Source organism: Arvicanthis niloticus, chromosome 9, assembly GCF_011762505.2.
Source record: "Arvicanthis niloticus isolate mArvNil1 chromosome 9, mArvNil1.pat.X, whole genome shotgun sequence".
NCBI classification, from domain to species: domain Eukaryota; kingdom Metazoa; phylum Chordata; class Mammalia; order Rodentia; family Muridae; genus Arvicanthis; species Arvicanthis niloticus.
Genome location: NC_047666.1, coordinates 4,521,146 through 4,541,564, shown reverse-complemented (window position 1 = coordinate 4,541,564; position 20,419 = coordinate 4,521,146).

The window sequence follows — 20,419 nt, the reverse complement described above, 5'->3', positions numbered from 1 at the left end:
AATGTAAATAAAATACAAAATAAAATTAAAAAAAAAATAAAAAAAACTAGTTTAAACATTGTTGTTTTTAAAAAATAGATTAAAAAGTTTAAGGATTGACCATATATTTTCTTTGAGGGTCTGGTAAAATTCCACTGTAATCCATCTGGCCCTGGAGTGTTTATAATTCAATAAATTTGTATTGCTATTTCAATATAATTTGTTATGGGTCTATTTAATTTTTGGTTAAACTTTGAAGTTTAATTTTGGTGGTTTGGCAGAATGGAAATTCGTCCATTTCTTTTAGTTTTTCCAGCTTAATGGGATGCACATTTTAAAAAGTATTCCCTTATACTATTCAGAATTTCTTTGGTGTGTGTAATAGTGTTTCCCTGTTCATTTCTGATGCTGTTAATTTGGGCCCTCCCTTTCTGACTTTTGGTTAGTGGGGCCAAGGGTGTGTCAGTCTTGTTCATCTTCTCATAGAAGGAGCTCTTAGATCCATTGATCCTTTGTGTTGTTCTCATCTTATTAATTTCTGCTCTAGTTTTTATTATTTCTGGACTAGGTTTGGATTTAGGTTGTTTTGTTTTCCCAAATTGTTGAATTGTATTGTTAGGCCATTTATTTGTTTTCTGAATGGTTGTTTAATGTAGGCAGTTAGGATCGTACTGGTCCCTCAATGCCTGCTTTCCTTGTGTCCCAGAGGGTTTATTTTGTTGTGTTTTCACTTTCATTTAGTTCTAGAATATTTTTATTTCTTCCTTGACTTTGGTGACCTATTCATCCTCCAGTAATGAGTTGTTTAATCTCTGATTTATGCATTTACTAGACATTTCTTTGCTGTCAATTTTTAGTTTTATTGCAGTATGGTCAGATAGGATACAAGAATTTTTTTTTTTTGAATCTGTAAAAATTTGTTTGGTGTCCCTGGATGTGGCCTAATTTAGAAAACTTTTCTTGTGCTATTACATAGATTATGTTCTCTGTCTCTCTGTATCCCCTACCCCATCTCTCTCTCTCTCTCTCTCTCTCTCTCTCTCTCTCTCTCTCTCTCTTTCTGTGTGTTTGGGTTGAATATTCTGTATATATGTTAAGTCCGTCTGATGTATGATCTCAATTAATTCTGATGTTTCTGTTTATTTTTTGTCCAGATGACCTATGTAATAAAGAAAGTGGGTTACTGAAATTACTTAATATTGACGTTAATTTGTATATTCAAATCCAGGAGTATATTTTAAAAATTAAATCTGGCACCCCAAAGTTTAGTGCATGTGTTTTTAGGATAATAACAACTTCTTTGGAGTCCCTTTGCCCATTTTATTTTTTAACTCTAAGGTAGTGCCTATCTTTAAAGCTAAGATGAGTTTCTTATAGACAGTAGATAGATGGATTTTGATTCCTGATCCATTTATTTAGCCTGTATCTTTTGAATGAAGAATTGAGAAAATTGATAGCTAAAGCTATTATTGAAATATGTGTGTTAACTGTGGTCATTGCACTGTTGATTTTTCTTATTGTTGTTTGTGCTTTCAGTGACACTTTGTGTTTCTTCCCACAGTCTCTCTGTTACGCGCATTCCTCTCTTCAGCTGGAAATAATGCTTCCTGTGGTTTTAAAAGTTTGGTTCAGATGCCCATTTCTTAGGCTATGTGAACTGCAAACACTTTTTCTTTCTTCTTCAATTGTGGCAGATAGTTTTGCTGTCTATACTAGTCTAGGCTGGTCATTATAATCTTTTAGGGTTTGAACTGCAAGTCTCTAGGTTCTTCTGATGAGAAGCAATTGCTACTCTCAGGGATTTTCCTTTGTATGTGACTTTATATGCATTTTTTTCTCTCCCACATTTCAATACACTTCATTTTTTCTGTATTGTTACTGTATTAACTATGGTATGCTGTGGAGATTTTCTGGTCTTATCTATTTGCTGATCTTGTATCTGCATGGCTGTGTCTTTTCTTTGTTTAGAGAAGTTTTTCTATGATCTTATTGAAGATCTGGTCTATGTCAGTGAATTGGGATTCTCCTCATCTGTGTCTGTAATTGGCCGTTTTTTTTTTTTTAATGGTCTTCCACATTTGCTGAATATTCATGCATTTTTTCATATTCTTTGTGTATTTGGTCTAGATCCTCTACCATATCTTCACATCCTGATATCCTATCTTCTGCGTGAGTGTTTTTACTTGCAAAGCTTTCCTTTGGATTTTCCAGCTAAGTTATTGGGTTTTCTCAGTTCCATGTTCATTTCATGTTGAGGCCTCTTCGGTGTTTCTAGCTCCTTACTGAATTCCCTTCTCAGCTTTGGGGCTGTTTTTGCCATGGCCCTCAGCTTTATGTTTGCATTTCCTTGGCTACCACTCAGCTGTTTGCTCCCCTTAAGTTTTTCTTTTTAATTTCATCGAGTTGTTTCTTTGACTCTCCTTTAAACACCTTGAGTTATTCAATGAAGTTTATGTTTGTACTTTTAATTTCTGTGTCTCGGGATTCATCTAGGTAATTTTCATTGGTAAACGTTTCTATGGACTGGTAGGTTTTGGAGATAAGATAGTAACTTCATCCTTCTTATTGTTGGTATATTTTTGGGAAAAGGCATGTGGACTTCCTTTGTCAGCTCTGAGTCTAATATTGACTGGTCAGGTTGGGGAAGAAGAGAGGATGTGAAGGCTTATTGGGCCTAGAGGCTTGGGTGGGACGTGGACAGAGAAGACTCAGCTGGTGTACAGGTTGTGCCTCCTGGTCCAAGCTTGAAGTGCAGAGGTAGATCTGGTTGAGTGGCAAGTTTTGATGTGGAATGGGAGTGTCTTCTAGGTTGGGGGATAAGTAGGGAGGCTCCTGGCAGAAGCCTAGACATGAGTTGGGGTGCAGGCTGGGGAGGCCAGATGAAGCTGCTGCACTGGATGTGGAACCTGGGCTGGATGTAGCAGGCTGGAGAACAGGCATGGATTGGGAGGTAATGGGGACTAACTGGACTGGACCCTGAAGAAGAAATGAGGTCGTCCATGGTGAGGAGGGCAGATGTGCAGAAGGTGCCTGTGGGTAGCATGAGCCTGGGCTACACCCTGGGTAAGAAAGTTTATTCACATTTTCAGTGTAAGTATGTGTGTGAGTGAGTAAATTTGGATGGTAGCCAGTTTTGAAAACTCAGTTTTCTTTCCATCATGGGCTCTGAGGTTTGAGCTCAGATCATTTGGCCTGGCGACAAATGCCCTTACACACTGAGCCTTCTCTTGAGTCCCGAAAGCCCACAAGTTTTTGTAGAAGAAAATTAAAACATTTGGAATAAAGTGTGTACTGCAGAAGATAACAGCAGGTTAAACTCTGCCATTTTAGGAAACTATCTGACAGCTCTAAGAAGCTCGACAATCCATAGTCACAAGAAACATGAAGAAAAGGACAGTGGGGCATAGCATATTCAAGGTGCTCATGATAAGAGGAAAACGTGGAAACTAGCCACAATAACAGCAAAATGATGGCACATTCTTTTCAAAACCCTGTGCAGGCAGGACTGCAACAAGGTGACGTCATGAAGATAGGTAAAGAAAGAACAATTAGGATTCTATACCTGGTAAAAATGTATTTCCACAATTGAAGAGAGGAGGTTGAAGGGCTAGTTAGAGAGAGGAATCGTTGTCCAAGAGTATTTGCTGCTCAGTGTGGTGATGCATGCCTTTAATACTAATGCTCAGAACGCAGAGGCAGATGGTGTTCGTGATCTTGAGGCCAGCCTGGTCTACACAATGAGTTCATCAAGAGCTACACAGTGTGACTTGGTCTTAAAAAACAAAGATCATCATCATCATCACCACCACCACCACCATCATCATCAATCATCAACAGCAGCAGCAACAACAAAAACAGTAATGAAAGAACACTTAATGAAACAGTACTGAAAAACAGTAATGAAAGAACAAGAACAGTAATGAAAGAAGACCTGGGTTCTGAACCCAGTGTTCACATTATGGCTCACAAGCACCTGAAACTTCAGTTCTTGAGGATCTGTTGCCCACTCCTGGCCTCTGTGGGAATCAGGCATGTTCATTACACATACAATAGTCTTTCTAGTTTTTTTGTATTGGTGTGTGTGTGTGTGTGTGTGTGTGTATGTCTGAAATAGATAGATAGATAGATAGATAGATAGATAGAGAACATGAAGTTGGTATAGGAGGTGGGGAGCATCTGGGAGGTACTGGGGGAGGAGAAACATGACCACAATGTATTGTATTAAAATATTTAAATAAACTAATAAAAATTAGAAACGACCTCCATAAACAAAATACATTTTTTAAAACAGTGGAAAAGAGAAATGGATACATTTTTGTTCCTGTGATGTACAAGTTAGAAGAATTACGCACCTATCTTCAGGACAGAAAATACTATGGGTAATACTCTATGATGTATGGGAATGATACCACATAGGAAGTAGACCCTGAAAGGAAAAGTATCAGTTCAGGACCTCCAAGACCAAGTTCTTAGCACAGAGGAGATTTATTTGCACCAGAGGAATAGAAGGCAAGGATGAGAGACAAAGACAGAAGACAGAGGAAGGAGAAGGGACCAAAAGGAGAGGGAAGAAAGAAGGCAAGGGACAGGGATGAGAGGTATTTGTTCCAGGAGGACATGAGACAAAGGATTGTCTTTGGATAGAGAGGAGACAGACACTGCATACAGGAAAATGGCAGTTTATAAAGGTACAAGGGGAACCCCCATGTTAGGGTGAGAGGTTTAATTTTAATTGGGAATGTTAATTAGGTGAACCAAAGGGGGCTTTTGATTGCTGGACTTCAATACTTTGATAGCTGGACTTCAGCTTCAGGAGGAGAGACTGGCCAAATTGGAGCTAGGTTCAGGGATGTAATCTAAAGGTATGTGGGAATTCACTTACATGGAGAAGGACAGCAAAAACATCAGATGAGAAGACACGAGAAGATATATGAGTAAATCGGTGCCATAATTGTTAAAGTCTGAAAGCTGACTGAGGAACATTAAAGGCGAGTGCTCTAAGCCCTTACACCACAGTGCCATGCCAAAATAAGTTCCCACCACCGAGAGGTAGGACAGCAACATAACCTGAAAGCAGTCAGAGACAAAGGAAAAGAACACCAAGAGTGGACTGGACAAATAGAAAGCCAGGATGGAAGTGGTAGCTTCAACCAGCCCTACCAATAACTGTGGTAGTTTCAGTGGTCCAAGATATAAAGTTCTAAGCAGTTGGCAGGGATGCTAAGATATGTGTCAGTTGACTTTTCATTATTGGATAAGTTTTCTTCTCTCCCTCTCTCTTCTCCCCATCCCCCCCCCTTTTGTACTAAAGATCAAACCCAGGGCCCCACAAATACCAGGCAAATGCTCTACTCTTTGAGTTTCATTTCCAAGCCCCTCCCCTTTTGTGTTTATTTTATTTTGAGACAGTGTCTTCCTAAGCTTTTCAAGCTAGCCTTGAATTCACTCTGTTATCCCAGGTAGGCTTCAAACTTGTGATATCTTGTTCCGGTTTTCCTGGGAGCTTGGAAAATATTGTAGGACTTGTCGTTCCATGCCTTAATGTTCTGGAAGCTCTTGATCATAACGTGTTGCTTATATATGTAAAGAATTCTGGGCTGCAGCATGGCAGCCATGGAGGCTTTGCGATACACTACCATTATCTTTTATTTGTATTTATTTGCACATGTGTGTATGCTGTGAGTGGGTGCCACATGTGTGTACCCAGGGAAGCCAGAAGAGGGCTTCAGATCTCCCTGAGCTGGATTACCAGTGGTGCTGCAAACTGAACTCCAGTCCTCTGCAAGAGCAGTGCATGTTTTTAACCACTGAGCCACTATTATTATTCTAACAAGCATATTTTTTTCAAGTTAAAGCCACCCAATTACTAATAAATAAGGTTTCACTCTTTGCTGTTTTGGTCCTGACAAATAGGATTTCGTTCCATAAGACACAGACAGTATCAAAATACTGCTCCATGGAAAGGCTAATCATTATGCCTTTTTTTTTTTTAAGCGTTAAAGTCATATTTATTGATGACAACTGGACTTTAAAAATTTGGTGTGAAAGCATTTAACATGTGGGAATCATAGTTTTTAGGAGTTCACAGCTGTTCTGTTATTTGTTGACATACCATTTTCAAGGTCTGGGGACCAGTTTACTCTCAGACATTCTGCATCCATACACCAGCTAACCAACCATACTATAAAAAAAAAAATATTCTCTGGCTTTCATTTGTTGTGTTGCAAATCCTCAGGCGTCATGCTTTAAATTTTTCACTAGCAAGTGCAAAATCCAACTCAGGTTACAGTGGAAGCTATGTGCCCAGTCCCCGGCCTTTGACTTCTAATTTAGTGGCACAGTAGGTGTAAATTAATATATCACAGCAGAGCTTTGCTGTGGGGGTAACTGCTCTGTGCCTGTAGCTGCTTTGCAGAGGGAAAAGTCTCTCTCAAAGAGCCACCACTTTGTGTTTGTGTCTAAAGTGTAAAGATTCCTTCTCAGCTGCAGTGGGTACTTCACTTCCAGCTTCTTTGTAGAGCTTTTAAGAGAGGTCTGACATTCAGTTTCAGGTAAGAAATCATTGATTGATTTATTTTTACATTGCTAATAATTAGATAACTTTCATTACTGAGGTTTGAAGATTCATATTTTGGAACGATACTGGCCAAAGCTCTGATAAATATCTTGAAGTTAATTTCAGGGACATGAGCAGGTGCTAAAAAGTTCTTGATTCTGTATTTAGAAAAAAAAAAAGAATAAAAATGAAAATCAATGACTATCATTACACCCAACAGCAGCCAATTTTTCTAAAATATGTCTTTAATGACTGTATCTATGTGTGTGTCACCCAAGCTACTCTATCAAGTACCGTAAAGTCTGAAAATTAGAGTTTACAGCCATCTTGTCCATGACTGCAGGGTGACAAAAGTCCAGTTGTTCTAGATTCCATAATTAATGCCCAAGAGGTATATGATAGCCCAGGGTTGATACCGCCAATATTTAGTACTTAAATATCAACTATTCAACAAAGGAAACATTTCTGGTAGGGAGGATAGCAGCAGCAGGCTCACGATTAAGCTGTGTGACAGCAGAACTGAAGAGGAAAGGACACTTGCATTTGTTTGCATATCCTTCATGGCGAGTTTTTGCTAGAATTACTGCCACACACTACCACGGACATACCAATTGCTGCAAACTTACATATGGAGTGACTTGGTAATATCTTTTAAGAATTAATTTGCACATGGCTTTGGCTCAGCTATGCCATTGCATATTGCAATTTTATCTGACATGAGCTAATGGTCATGAAAGTATATGCACAGATGTTGATTTCAGCAAGTTACACTGTGAAAGCCAGAAGCAACTTATTCATGCATCAATAGAGAAGTGCTCAAAAATGATGGTACAGTCATGCATGTAATAACTGCAGTGTTTCAAAGATTGAGTTTCAGCTTTATGTGGCAGCTGAAGTTTTCTACCCTGTATATTTACTCCGTTGTAAGCATAGTATGTTTTCATATGGCAAAATAAATTTCCACATGTGTATCTGTATATCTATGTATTGGTGTTTTGTAAATCTTTTTCAAATTTTTGTGACAAAATTCAATTCAGGGCATGAGACTGGAAGTCAAAGTGGAGAGAGATATCTATTTACTTCTATCTTACTACCTTCATTTTATCTGAGTTTATTTACAAAATTATGTTTCATTGGGCATGATATCACACTTCTTATTTTTTTTCTCCCCTTCCCTTCTCTCTCTTGCTTCGGCCCTGACTGCTCCAGCCCCTGCTTGCTCTGGGCCCTGCTCGCTCTGGCCCAAAGATTTTTTATTTACTGTAGCTATCTTCAGACACCCATATGAGGGTGTCATATGAGGGCATCAGATCTCATTATGGATGGTTGTGAGCCACTATGTGGTTGCTGGGATTTGAACTCATGACATCTGGAAGAGCAGTCAGAGTTCTTAACCGCTCAGCCATCTCACCAGCCTGATGCCACACATCTTTAATCTTAGCACTTGGATGGCAGAGGCCAGCCTGATCTATATAGCGAATTCCAGGAAAGCCAGAGCTATAAACCGAGATTTTGTCTTGGAAAAACCAAAATAAATAAGTAAATAAATGTAAAAAATAATATAAAATTTGTTACTTCTTTGAATAAACAAATATAAAATTGAGCAATTTTTGTCTGCCACAATGATAAAAGGACTCAGGAGAAACATAGACACACAAATTTGTTAATGTATTATTTGAACATATGACCTTAGTGATGAGGCAGGGAAATTGAAACCTGACAATTTTCTTTCCTACTCTGGGATACTTTAACTCAGTTTGATCTTATTATTTACCTTTGTTTTCTGAAGAATGTAATTATTTGATTTGTTATCAGTGCTTTACTAAGAAAACCTTATATGTTATGATCAAATTTAGAAGAATTGATTTGGTACATTTTCCTTATGTTAAGTTGTTAAAGAACTATGAGTGATAAAGAACTAACAGTGAAGTTTAACCTTGGATGTGTCTCCATTGTTCATGCAGTGAGATGGAGAATGGATGATGGGTTTACTGCAGGATGCTGGAGAGTGGGTGGGTGGGTTTACTGCAGGATGCTGGAGAGTGTGTGTGTGGGTTTACTGCAGGATGCTGGAGAGTGGGTGGGTGGGTGGGCTTACAGCAGGATGCTAGCTGCTGCCTTGGGGAGTGGTGAGGGTGTGAGAATAAGTTCTCTTTTCTCAATGTATTTATCCAAGCATGGTATAATTTCTGGAATGATTATTTACATTTGGGTATTTCAGTCAATTCTGTTCAAAACAGACTAATCTGTTTATATTTATTATAATGAATGCTGCAATAACCATTATTTCAATATTTCTTAATTACAGCAATGATTATTATTTTATACATCTTCTTTTTGCTACTTTTTCTTATCATCTTTCTCATTGTATTTTTTCTATCTTTTTAACTTTGGAATTGCATTTGGGCATCCTAGAATGGCTGGGGTTAAAGTGCATGAGCACCTATAGTTATCTGCGTGTTCAGAGATGAGGTGTCTATCAGTTGTTCTTAACTAGAAGCCATTTCTATTCTCTTTTCTTCCTACCTACCAAAGGCATGTAAGAATCCCTCCCTCCATTCCCCTTACTCCTCCCTTTCTCATCCTATCCTGCTCCCTTCATCCCTCCCCCTCCCTCCCTTCCTTCCTCCCTTCCTCCTTTCCTTCTTCCCTCCCTCCCTTCCTTCCCTCCCTTCCCTTCCTCCCTTCCTTCCTTCCATAGCTAGTATCAAACTTAGGATCTGATATGAACTATGTTGTTCTTCTCTTTTTGAACTCCATAGCTAGTTCCTTAGATCACATTTGGTTGTAATGACTCTAGGGTGGTACCTGCTGCTTTCACCCTGTGGATGGAGCCAGATATGTTGTTGATAACCTTCCAGTGCACAAGAACATGTCTCTTAACAACACATTAACCAGTACTAATAAACTAGTCCCGGCACTTCGCATTATTACTGAGTTTGAGACCCAATTACTTGTGTGTGCACCTGTGTGAGATAGGCTAAAATTTCCAGGTGAGACATAAAAATTCTTACTTTGAAGTTCATCATATGTGTACCCAACCAGGCTGACTAGACATCTCAGTTGAATTGACAATGTTTCAGAAATTCCCAGGATCATTTCAACTGACAGCATCTGTGGTGATTTTCTCTGCATTTGTCTGAGTGATGACTGTAAGACAGAAGATGACCTAGGCACTGAAGCTGAATAGACCATTGGAAACATTGAGAACAGAAAATTCCCAAGTGTTGGGACTGATTATAGGGAATGGCTCAGTAGGTAGCAGTGCTCACCATCTAAGCATGAGGACCTGTGTTCAAATCTTCAACATTCATGTAAAAGCTTAGCATAGCCACACATGCCTGTAAGCCCAGCACTGTTGGAGGCAGAGGCAGGAGGATCACTGGGGTTTGCCAAACACCAGCTTTGCTTCATGTTTATTGAGAGATCCTGTCTTAGGGGAATGAGGCCGAGAATGATAGAGCAGGACATCCAGTGTTCTACTTTGTCCTTTCTGTGTGCACAGATGTGTATCCCTCTACACACATCACATCCATAGTCATTCCCCATCTCAACCCCCGACTTACCAAGTGAAGTATCATGCTTGTGTTCCTCGGTGACTTCCAGTAAAGATAATTATTCTTTGTTTATGCCATGTGAACAGTTGACACGCTTTTTAAAACTTGAGTTAGCTTCCAATGCATTACCTATCCCTTATATTTGCAGTGTTCCCAAATCTCTCTGAGGATTCCCTTTATGTGAAGTAGTTAATGGATTAATTCTTTCTGGTATGTGTATGCTCCCACCCACGTGTGTGTGTGTGTGTGTGTGTGTGTGTGTGTGTGTTTCTACAGCTAGTGTCGCACTCTGGTTAATCTTGAATTTGTAGGAATCTTCCTGCCTCAGTCTCTGTGATATAATTCCTGGTATAAACCACCATGTTCAGCGTGTGCGTGTTACTTTTCTGATGTGGTATCAGGATCAAACATTTCGGCTTGTAAGCTATTTACAGTTTGTACGGTTCACTGCTATGATAGTTCAGTGACTATTGACTATTAAACAGATAACAGTGGGAAATATTCAAATAATACTAAAAGATTCTATATTTTCTTTAAAAAATTTTTATTTTTATTTTTAACTATGTGAATATAGGAGTATCTGTGTATACTGTGAGTACAGTGGAGGCAAGATGATGCACCAGTTCCTGTGTATCTGTAGCCACAGACAATTGTAGTGCAAGGAACTGAGCTTAAGTCCCCTGGAAGACCAGGTAGTCCTCTTAACTCCTGAGATCTTTTCTCCAGCCACAACTTTACCACTTATATCTTTACTTAAACCAAGGCTAGCATTAAAAATATTGAAACCTTTTTTTTGACATAACATAGAGCAATAATATGGAGGCAGTCATGCTTGTCCATGCCTTCTCAGTATTTGCTGCCTGAGTAACAAGTACAATAACACAACCATGAAAGTGTATTGCTACCATGCACATGTGTAAAGTTCAGTCACAGACATTCTAAATTGCATTCACTTAATTAAAGGTTTGTGTGTATGCACCCCCTGGTACATGTGTGCAGCTCAGAGGAGAACTTGCAGGAGTTCTAGGGACAGCATTCAGGTCTCCAGGCTTGGTGGGAGGCAGCAGCAAGCCACAAGTGATTTCCCTGGCCATGCTGGGTCATTTGAACATGTGGAGATCGATGAGACCACTGCTGAGATCAAGATGCAGCACTAGATCCTCACCATGGGGCTCCTCCTCCTGCCTTCCCTCTAGTCTCACCCAATACCCCTCCACACCGCATCCCTGGCAACTAATAATCTGTGGTTTCATCTTTTCGAGAATGATTAGAAACTGCCTCTTCATTTGCTGATGATCCCGTGTTTAGGGCTAGTTTGCCTCTGTACTAAAAGTCTATGTAAAATGTATCATGCTATTTTTATCACTATAACTCTTATGAAATTCAGGGGCACACACACACACACACACACACACACACACAGAGTTTTGAGATACAACCTCACTGTATAGCCATGCTTACACTAGAACATACAGAGATCTGCCTGTCTCTGCCTCTGGAGTGTTGGGATCAAAAGGGAAGCTGCAGAGGTAGAATTTGATGGCATGAATGATGGGACCTCAAGCTCTTGTCCTCTAATGGCTGAGTTCCACCCCTCAGCGTGTATTTTTTGAGATTTTTTTTAATATACATAGATGTTACCTACTTCATAAGAAGCATCTAGAGCCAGTGTTTGCCCCCTCCCTCTCTCCATCCCTCTCTTCTTTCCCCTTCCCTCCCTCCTTCTCTCCCTTTTTCTTCCTTTCCTTCCTCCTTCCCTCCCTCCCTCTTCCATTTCTCCCTCTTCCCTCCCTCCCTCTCTCCCTCCCTCCCTCTTCCCTTCCTTCCTCTTCCCTCCCTTCCTCCCTCCTTTTCCCTCCCTCCCTCCTTCCCTCCTTTTCTCCTCCCCCCCTCCCTCTCTCCCTCCCTCTTCCCTCCCTCACTCTCTCTTTCCCTTTTTTTCTTTGCTTTCTAAGCAGGCCTTCCTATATAGTCTAAACTAGCTTTACAATCCATTTGTCTCAAATCCCTAAGTGCTACAATTACAGATATGTGTCACACACATGACTTGACAAGGGGTGACACAGACTTTTGTTTTATAACTACTGAAACATGAGAAACCTTTTAAATATGAAATGGACATTGAAAACCATAGCTGTGTCTTTTGGAGTTAGAAAAGAGTAAGTGGCCCTTTTATGTGTTTTCAGATAGGGATTTACTCTGTAGCCCGCGATGATCCAGCACTCATCGTGGAGCCCACATTGGCCCCAAACTCATGGTAATGTTCTTTTTCTACCTCTCAAGTACTGGGATATAGATGTGAGCTATCATATCGGGCTAGAAGTGTGGTTCTTTATACTTTAATTCTAATAAATGGAAAAGCAGTTAAATTACCCACCCTTGCTGTCTCCGTTTTCCTAATGCAGACCTGCAGTAGGGCATACAGTAGTCATAAGAAAGCAGGTGGTTGCTGATGCAACTGTGGAGTTTGTTACTTCTATTCCTTTGGCAGCTATGACAGCTATCATAGTACTCAATTTTCAGTCTTAGAGATGCATGCATTCCCTCCAGGAAGAAAATGTTTCACATCCCTTCTGGGGAGGAACAAGTAAACGAGGTGTATATTATGAGACTGGCCTCATTTCTAGGACAGAGAAAGTCAGATAAAAAGATTGCTTTATCAATCAACATTTTGTTCAAAGCAGCTATCTAATAAGATGTTCTAGAAAAATGAAATGAATAACCACATGAAAGAAATCAGATGGCTTAAAAAGGCGTAAAAATACTAGTAAGAAAAAAAATCTTCAAGTTGTTGATTTTAAGAGTAGCCATGTAGATACAAACAACTCAGCACGTGTTTTCACATAATAGACATTGAGAAAGAACATTAGATGTACAAAATCACATTACAGCAATTCAAGTTGAACAACAAGAGTTCGCTTTTTGGTGCTGGGGAGATGACTCAGTGGTTTAGAGCACATACGGCTCTTCTCGAGTCCATCTCCCAGCATCAGATCAGCTTACAGCTGCTTCTACCCCAGCTCCAGGGACTCCTGACACCCCTGACCTCTATAGACACTTGCATTCATGTGCATACACCCCATACCACATACATAATTAAAATAATAAACAAAAATAGAGTATACTTTCACATAATAGTCATTCAAAGTGAACAACAATTCAGCTACCTAGGTAGCTCTGTTGTATTTGAACAGATCATGGTGTGTCTAACCCTCAGCTTGCTAATAAAATCACAAGAGTCAGCTGCCATCACTGACACATGATAACTACAATTATAAAGCCAATATAGAAACCTCCAGAATCCACAAAGTGGAAAGGATCCAGAAGACGGGGAACTAACTAACTAAGGGAAAAGAATAAACTTATGCCTAGAGCTTACATGGTATGGGTACCTTCTATGCTTCATGGTTCTGAACTTACAGCATGATAATACTGCTTAAGCATGCCTTTGTTAGTGAATCAACCTCTCTCTGTTGTGTGTTAATGTACTGGCTGTAATAAACATTTTTACTGGAAGAAATAGTTTTACCTCAAATGAAGAGAATGTATAAGAAAAAAAAAAGTCTTTTTAAGTTGCCATAAATCTCCTTTCTTTCCCTTTCTCAGAATTTTCAGAGTGAGTATAGCATGCTCTCAGTGGCAGCGGGGGGGGGCGGGGTGCAGTTTATTCACAATTTTCCAACTATTGTTTTTTCTAAGAAAATTTGCATCATCCCTGTGAGGCTTGGCAAAAACATAATTATTCTATTCTTTTAAACAAGCAGTGATAATTGCTCTGGGTTACCTGAATCCCTGCCCTGAGTAACAGTGACAAATGGTAGCTCACAGTCCAAAGATCAAGTGCTGGGAGCATGGGGTCAGCTTCTTTACACAACACCTAATGGAACTGTCATTTTTCAGGGTCCCCAGTCAAAGTCAGGGTGGCGACAGGGTGTGCTCATTGCTAAGGTGCCATGTCTGGCATCTAAATAGAACTCAGTAGTTTCGGTGGAGCCACCTTATTAGAGTCTAATTGCCACTGTCTCGTAAATTCTTTTGAGGTCTTTGTGCATTGGTTCACTTAAATATTCAATGTATCTAGCTAGAAGCAGTTTTTAAATGTAATCATCTTGTAAATTTTTATTTTCAATTCTAAAACACTCTCATGCATTAATAAACAGCATCGAAACAGGATATGAATATACATGAATAATGCAAGGTTTTTCTGTGCTCTTGGGGATGTAAATTCGACATTGTTGACCAAGAGCTCTGGGGAAATAAGGAATCCTCCCTCTTTACACTGTAGCTCCTGTTTAGCTGGAGAATTTGTACTTTGAGCAACAGTGTTTTTATTAATGTGTTCTTTGCAATAGAGTTATTTGAACTCATCATCATCCTAAGTTTATTTTACATTATTACTTTCTGGCTCGCCTTCCCAAAGCTAGCTGTGAATACACAGTGGACTCCCAATGAGCAAGGCTATTCTTGAGGGAAGGCAGAAATGATGCTCTTGTTGCTGCCTCAGCAACAACACAGTATCACAGCACAGCCCTTCTAAGACATTTAGATGCTCTTCCAAAAATGGACACAGAGTCAACAACCAGAGAAATCCAAACACATCCCTTAAGGGGTTAGTGCTTCCTTAAGTTCCCTGATTGACAGCTCTGGACTTGCCTAGTGACATTGTCATCTGAGGAGTCCTGCACTTTCTTTCCCAGGTTTTCTGAAGCCTCTTTGGTGTCAGAAGGGGACAAACCCCTGTGGTACTGCCAGGCCCCTCTCTGTCAGAAGGCGAAGACCTGGACTAATTCATTGCGGTGCGGTTTAATTAAACTGCACCGGAGTTGTTTCCCTGGTAAAATAAGTGTGGGAAGAGAATGTGTGTCAAAAGGGACATGCCCCTCACTGGGCATGCTTTATTGTCACACTGAAGCTAATATATTGTGGGAATTCCATGGAGTCGATGATAAACTGTATTATCGAGCTCCATAAAATAGCATTCTACTAGTGCAGGTTACTGTAGCTTGCAATTCTATTAATCCTTCTAATTTATTATATTTGAGCTGTATGTAAGGTCTCATAAATTTGTTATACTCCTTTCATCTAAAAAAAAGCTGCATGATTGTTTCTCCTCTCAAATAAAACCCTTATTACTTGTTGTGTCTGTCTCTAAAAATGTAATAGCCACTTGTAAGAAATATAGTTACTGCCCAAGAAATGTAAACTACATTTGACATACTGTCTACTCAAAAATTAAAAAATTCGATTATGCCTTGTTGTATGAGTGAAAATCCAGGAGTGTGATGACCCATTGAATTTTTATCTTCAGGTTTCTGGAGCTACCAATTTCACATCAACAGTATCTTTATACTTTTCACTTTTTATATCTTGTGCATGATGAAAGAATTTAATTATAACACTCTCTTCTGCTTATCTTATGTAAGAGGCCAGTAGGAAGGCAGACGTAGCCCTGAATTGACATCTGTGTCTTTAAGGCCAAATGCACTTGACTCGCAGTGAAGGCATATGTGTTAGTAAATGGTAAGGGGACAGCAATAAGAAGTTATTTTCTTGCTACATATCCTTCATATTCTCCACATATACATTCATAAGCACATTGATGGATAGCAGCTTTGAACAACTAGTTACAGTAGCACAGAGGTTTATGTTTTTATTTAGAAGGGTAGCAAATACACAAATAGCTCCATCCCATTATGATGTTTATTTATTGTCTGTTTTGTGCAACAGAAAGGATCGAACCTGGGACCTTGTACAGACTAAGCAAGTGCCTCACTGTGAACTGAACCTCAGCTTTCATTAGAATATTCTAGTTACTACCTACAGGTTGCATTTCTACACAGTTTCAGAAATGAGGGTCCCCTGAGAAGTGAGAACTGGGAGGTTAATATTCTATCGATTCTGTGGGCTGACACTTCCATGAAAAGGGTTCCTGTAGACTGACCTGAGACCACTCACCAGTGGCAGGCAGAGTAGTACCTGCGCATGCGTCAGTGAGTTGAGACAAGCCTTCTTTGAGAGAATTGAGCATCAGGCACTTAGTTCCTTTAAGCCCAATTTTAAAGAACGGTGCTGACTGAGGCAGGAGAGCAGGCTGAACACGGAATAGAAAACCATCCACTTGACATTTCTTCCTCAATATGTATGACTCACCAGAAGAGCCCTTCTCCAGAGTCCTCAGGATAGAGAGATATTATTAGCTGCTTCCACATGAATGGTCAGAATCAAAAATTAAAGGAGAAGGTTGGAGAGAACAGGCTGAGCTTCTAAATGGGATGGCTGATTTCCCTCATCACAGTTCAGGTAACGACAAAGAGAAAGGCTGAATTTCTGGCATTAACTAAATTTCCGATGTTTTTGACAGAAATGAAGATGAGTCTTTGCTTCTTTATTGCTCTGGTTTTTGACGTTAAAGATCAGTAAATGCTTTAGGATACTGTCTGAGAATTTGCCACAGCTGAAGCATGAGCAGCCCTGTGCCCTGCTGTGATCTTGATTCCCAGCAGCAGGACAGTGCTTGTCCTGTAGAAGGTTAAATCTGGTCCATTTCTTCTAGAAAGTTATGTGGTGTGTCAGAAAGAATACAACTTTGGGACTTCTGAACCTATGCCTAGATCCCAGTATTGCTTTTTTAATAACTGCAAATGTGAAACAAATTACTTAGTTTTTCTGATTCTTCATCATAGGGTTTTAGTAGTGGTTTTGCTGGATAATGTACGCCATGTGTCTAACACCACTCAGCAAGTCTTTGTGATCATCTGCCATTATTATCTTCACTCGTGTGTTATGGACACTGAAGGTCCTGCTACTGAGGTGCTATTAAGATAACACAACTTTCTTTGCACTACATTCTTAGTTTGTTTTTGTTTGTTCTGTCTTTAACTCACACGCGGCATTTTTAGACAAGGGAGAAGTAAATTGATTGTAGATACAGTGACCACCCCCTTGCCAACAACGTGTTTCCAGGCAATGGTGAAGTAAATGAATTCTAGGTTGAGCAACCCTGTCACCTACCCCGCTCTGGGATTAAACTAACTTCTTTTTCTCTTCATTTGGTCCAGAAAGCCCAAGCAGATCATGTTTCTGTCCCTACTCACTACAGATGCAGCACATCAGAGAGCAAATGCTACCTATCTTCTGCTGATGGAATTGTTTCCAGAGAGATAAAAAGGAGTTGCTTCTAAATCTTCAGTGCTAGAAAGGAAGGGCCTTAGATCCTTCCTTCTTAGCTCTTACTTGGCTAGCATCTCTCCTACTTGATATCCTAATTTGTGATGAGCACTACATAATGTATATGGTACCAGGACTAACTCACTGACATTCAGCAAATACATGAAAATTTCAAGGGACATTTTCTGAACACTGAGGACAAGAGTAACTGTTGTTTGGAAATATACTGAAAGTAGTTTACCACTTTGGAAATAGTTTCGAATCAATATATTTTTCTTCCTAAGGAGTAGAATGACATTAACAACTGCCAATTTCTTCATTTTTAGTAGTAATACTCTTTTTTTTTTTTCTAAATAATATGAAGGCATGAGAGTTTTGGTCTAATTCATGTTAGATTGTTGAAAGGGAGCTATCATGTAGCCTCACAGTAAAACAGCATTCCAGAGCAACAGTAAGGCTTAAGAAAAATAGAGACTTGCTGTTAGTATTGTCTTCTTATTTGGCTGAATGATTGCATTGCTTTCTACATATAATGAATCGACTACATGGAACTCTGAATATTACCTAGTTAAGGAGACCCACACTGCCCTACTTATACTTTTCTGTTATTTATGCCTTGGTGCCTTTTTCTTGTTATATAATATTATGAACTTAGACAACATTACAATGCAACTCAAAACTTTGTTTTCATGCACCAGACATATATTAAAATTCTGGTACTCTTTTGCCCTCTGGTCCACAGCCCAGACTGGGAATGAGCATCTCTGGAACAAGAGGCTAACAGAAGGGTAACATGATCTTTGACCTGTTTGTGACATACTGTATAAAGATTTGGGGAAATGCTGTCTAGGATAATCCATCATCGAGTAATTTAGTATAACCTTGATGACCTTGCCCTTCCAACACATGGTAAACTCAGTGTTGTGAGTGTTCTAAAAAAATTCGTATATTCTGGATAAAGACTCATTCCTTAAAGAGTAACAAAAACACGCAATGAGAGTTTGTTGACCCAATTAAAGAGAATGTATGTGTACATGAAATAATGCTTCATATGAAAAGTTGCTTAGTAACTGTTGAAGTCTACAAACACTGGAAACCACATTCCCAAGCTTATCAACCATATCTGGCATATCTGGTAAGTGAGGGCTCACATCAGTTTCCTCTAGGATGTCAATGCATTCATACACAGTTTGAGCATAGCCAGCAGATATATATATATATATTCATTCCCAGTCTGGCCAGTGGACCAGAGAGAGGGCAAAAGAGTACCAGAGCTTTAATATAAGTCTGGTGCATGAAAACAAAGTTCTCGGTTGCATTGTAATTTATATTGCAAGTAAAAGATAATCAAGACATGAATAACAGGTGTAAGTAGGACAGTGTGAATCTTCTTAACTAAGTAATAATCAGAGTTCCATGTAGTCAATTCTTTATCAGTATATATAATCATTTTTCACTTTGATAGAAAGGGTACTTAGAGCCCAATAAACATGAATCTAGGGAAAATTTAGTAAGAAAAAGAAATGAGACACTGAATTAACAACCTAATATAGAAGCATGCAACAGGTGAACAATGAGAACGTGCAAAGAAAAAGAGAAAGCAAAGGGAGGAGGAAGAGAGGGTGAGAGAGTTACAGGATGAGACTCATCTACAGCTTCAATCTTAGGATAGATTGTATGTCCTACCACTTATCACTGGAAAATCAGTGGCTTAAGATGCTTTAATGCTTTATTTCTGTTTGGAAATCATCTGCTGTGGGCAGAAAGGGTGTCACAGAGCACAGAAGAAACAACAGGAAAAGTTTCCACCTTTGTTTTGTTCAAGTCTGGTTGAAAAGACAAGGATGTGGCAGTAAAGAAACTTAAGAATAAAATCTATGGTGCTTCAAAGACAAGCACATAGAATGTAGTAGCAAATTCCTGCACTAATAGTTTTGCTCACTGTGCCTGTAACAAGCATGGTGGGAGAGTAATGCTTTTCATGGTTTCAGCATTTTAAGATCAGTATGAGCTGCAGTAGGTACATCAGTATAGACTGATTTGTTAGGAGAAAAAGCCATGTTTAGGAGACCATTATGTTATGGAGTGAATGTTACAGACATCTGGGAAAGCAGTTTTAAGCAGACAATGCTTGGACCCAATGGCCAAAAACAGCGTGGCAAACACAGACACTCTCAGTGAACTAGGATCTTGGTGAAATTTGGTTTTAAAGGCAAAATTCCTCTCTACAGTGCTGAAAACCTCACTAAGTTTTGTGTCACATAACCAGTAATATATCACTCAGCATAAACCTATTTAGTTCTCATGCGTGTTCAGATTGTGGATGATCAGAAACGCACAGTCTGCTGGGAGATAGGAACACCGCACAGGGTGCAGCGAGAAGACAAAAAAAGTCATGTTTGAGACAGACGCACATGTGCTACATTGTTCTTTCGATTATTAAAAAAAAAATCAAGAAATCCTAAAGTATTTATGTGTGGGAGTGTATGCACACATGCATGTACACACTGGGGCACAAAGAGATCAGAAGAATGGGCAGAGGCCAGAAAACGCTTTACCTGCTTCATTCATTTGAGCTAAAGTCTCTCCCTGAACCTGGAGCTAATATTTTCTTAGATAGGTTGTTGGGCAGAAAGATAGATGATCCTCCTGTCTCAGCCCTATGTGGGAGCTGGGGTTACAGGCATGTGGAGGGCACCTACATTCTTTTCATTTTATTATGGATATTTTCAAATGCTCTGAGTCTTTTTGAGACAAGCTATTAATAAAAGATGTTGCTAAAATCTCTTCGTTATGACAGACATAAACACCCCTTCCAATAAGGTCTTATAAACAAACTGAGGCATAATTTCACCAAAGTTTGCCTAGGAAACCAATTAGTTTATTAGACTTTCTTTCAGCACATAGTAGGCGGGGTTATGAACAAAAGTGTAAGTGAAAGTATGGTAGCCATACTGGAAAATTAATATCCGTGTGTGTGTGTGTGTGTGTGTGTGTGTGTGTGTGTGTGTGTGTGCGCGCGCGCGCGCGCGCGCGCGCACATGCGCGAGAGTGTTTGGTTTTTCCATGGTTATGTAGATGGGACCTCCTCCCCTCATCCTTCTGGCTATAGGTAGTTGTGGCTGGAGAAGCAGGGTTCCTCATGCTGGGCTGTGGGTAG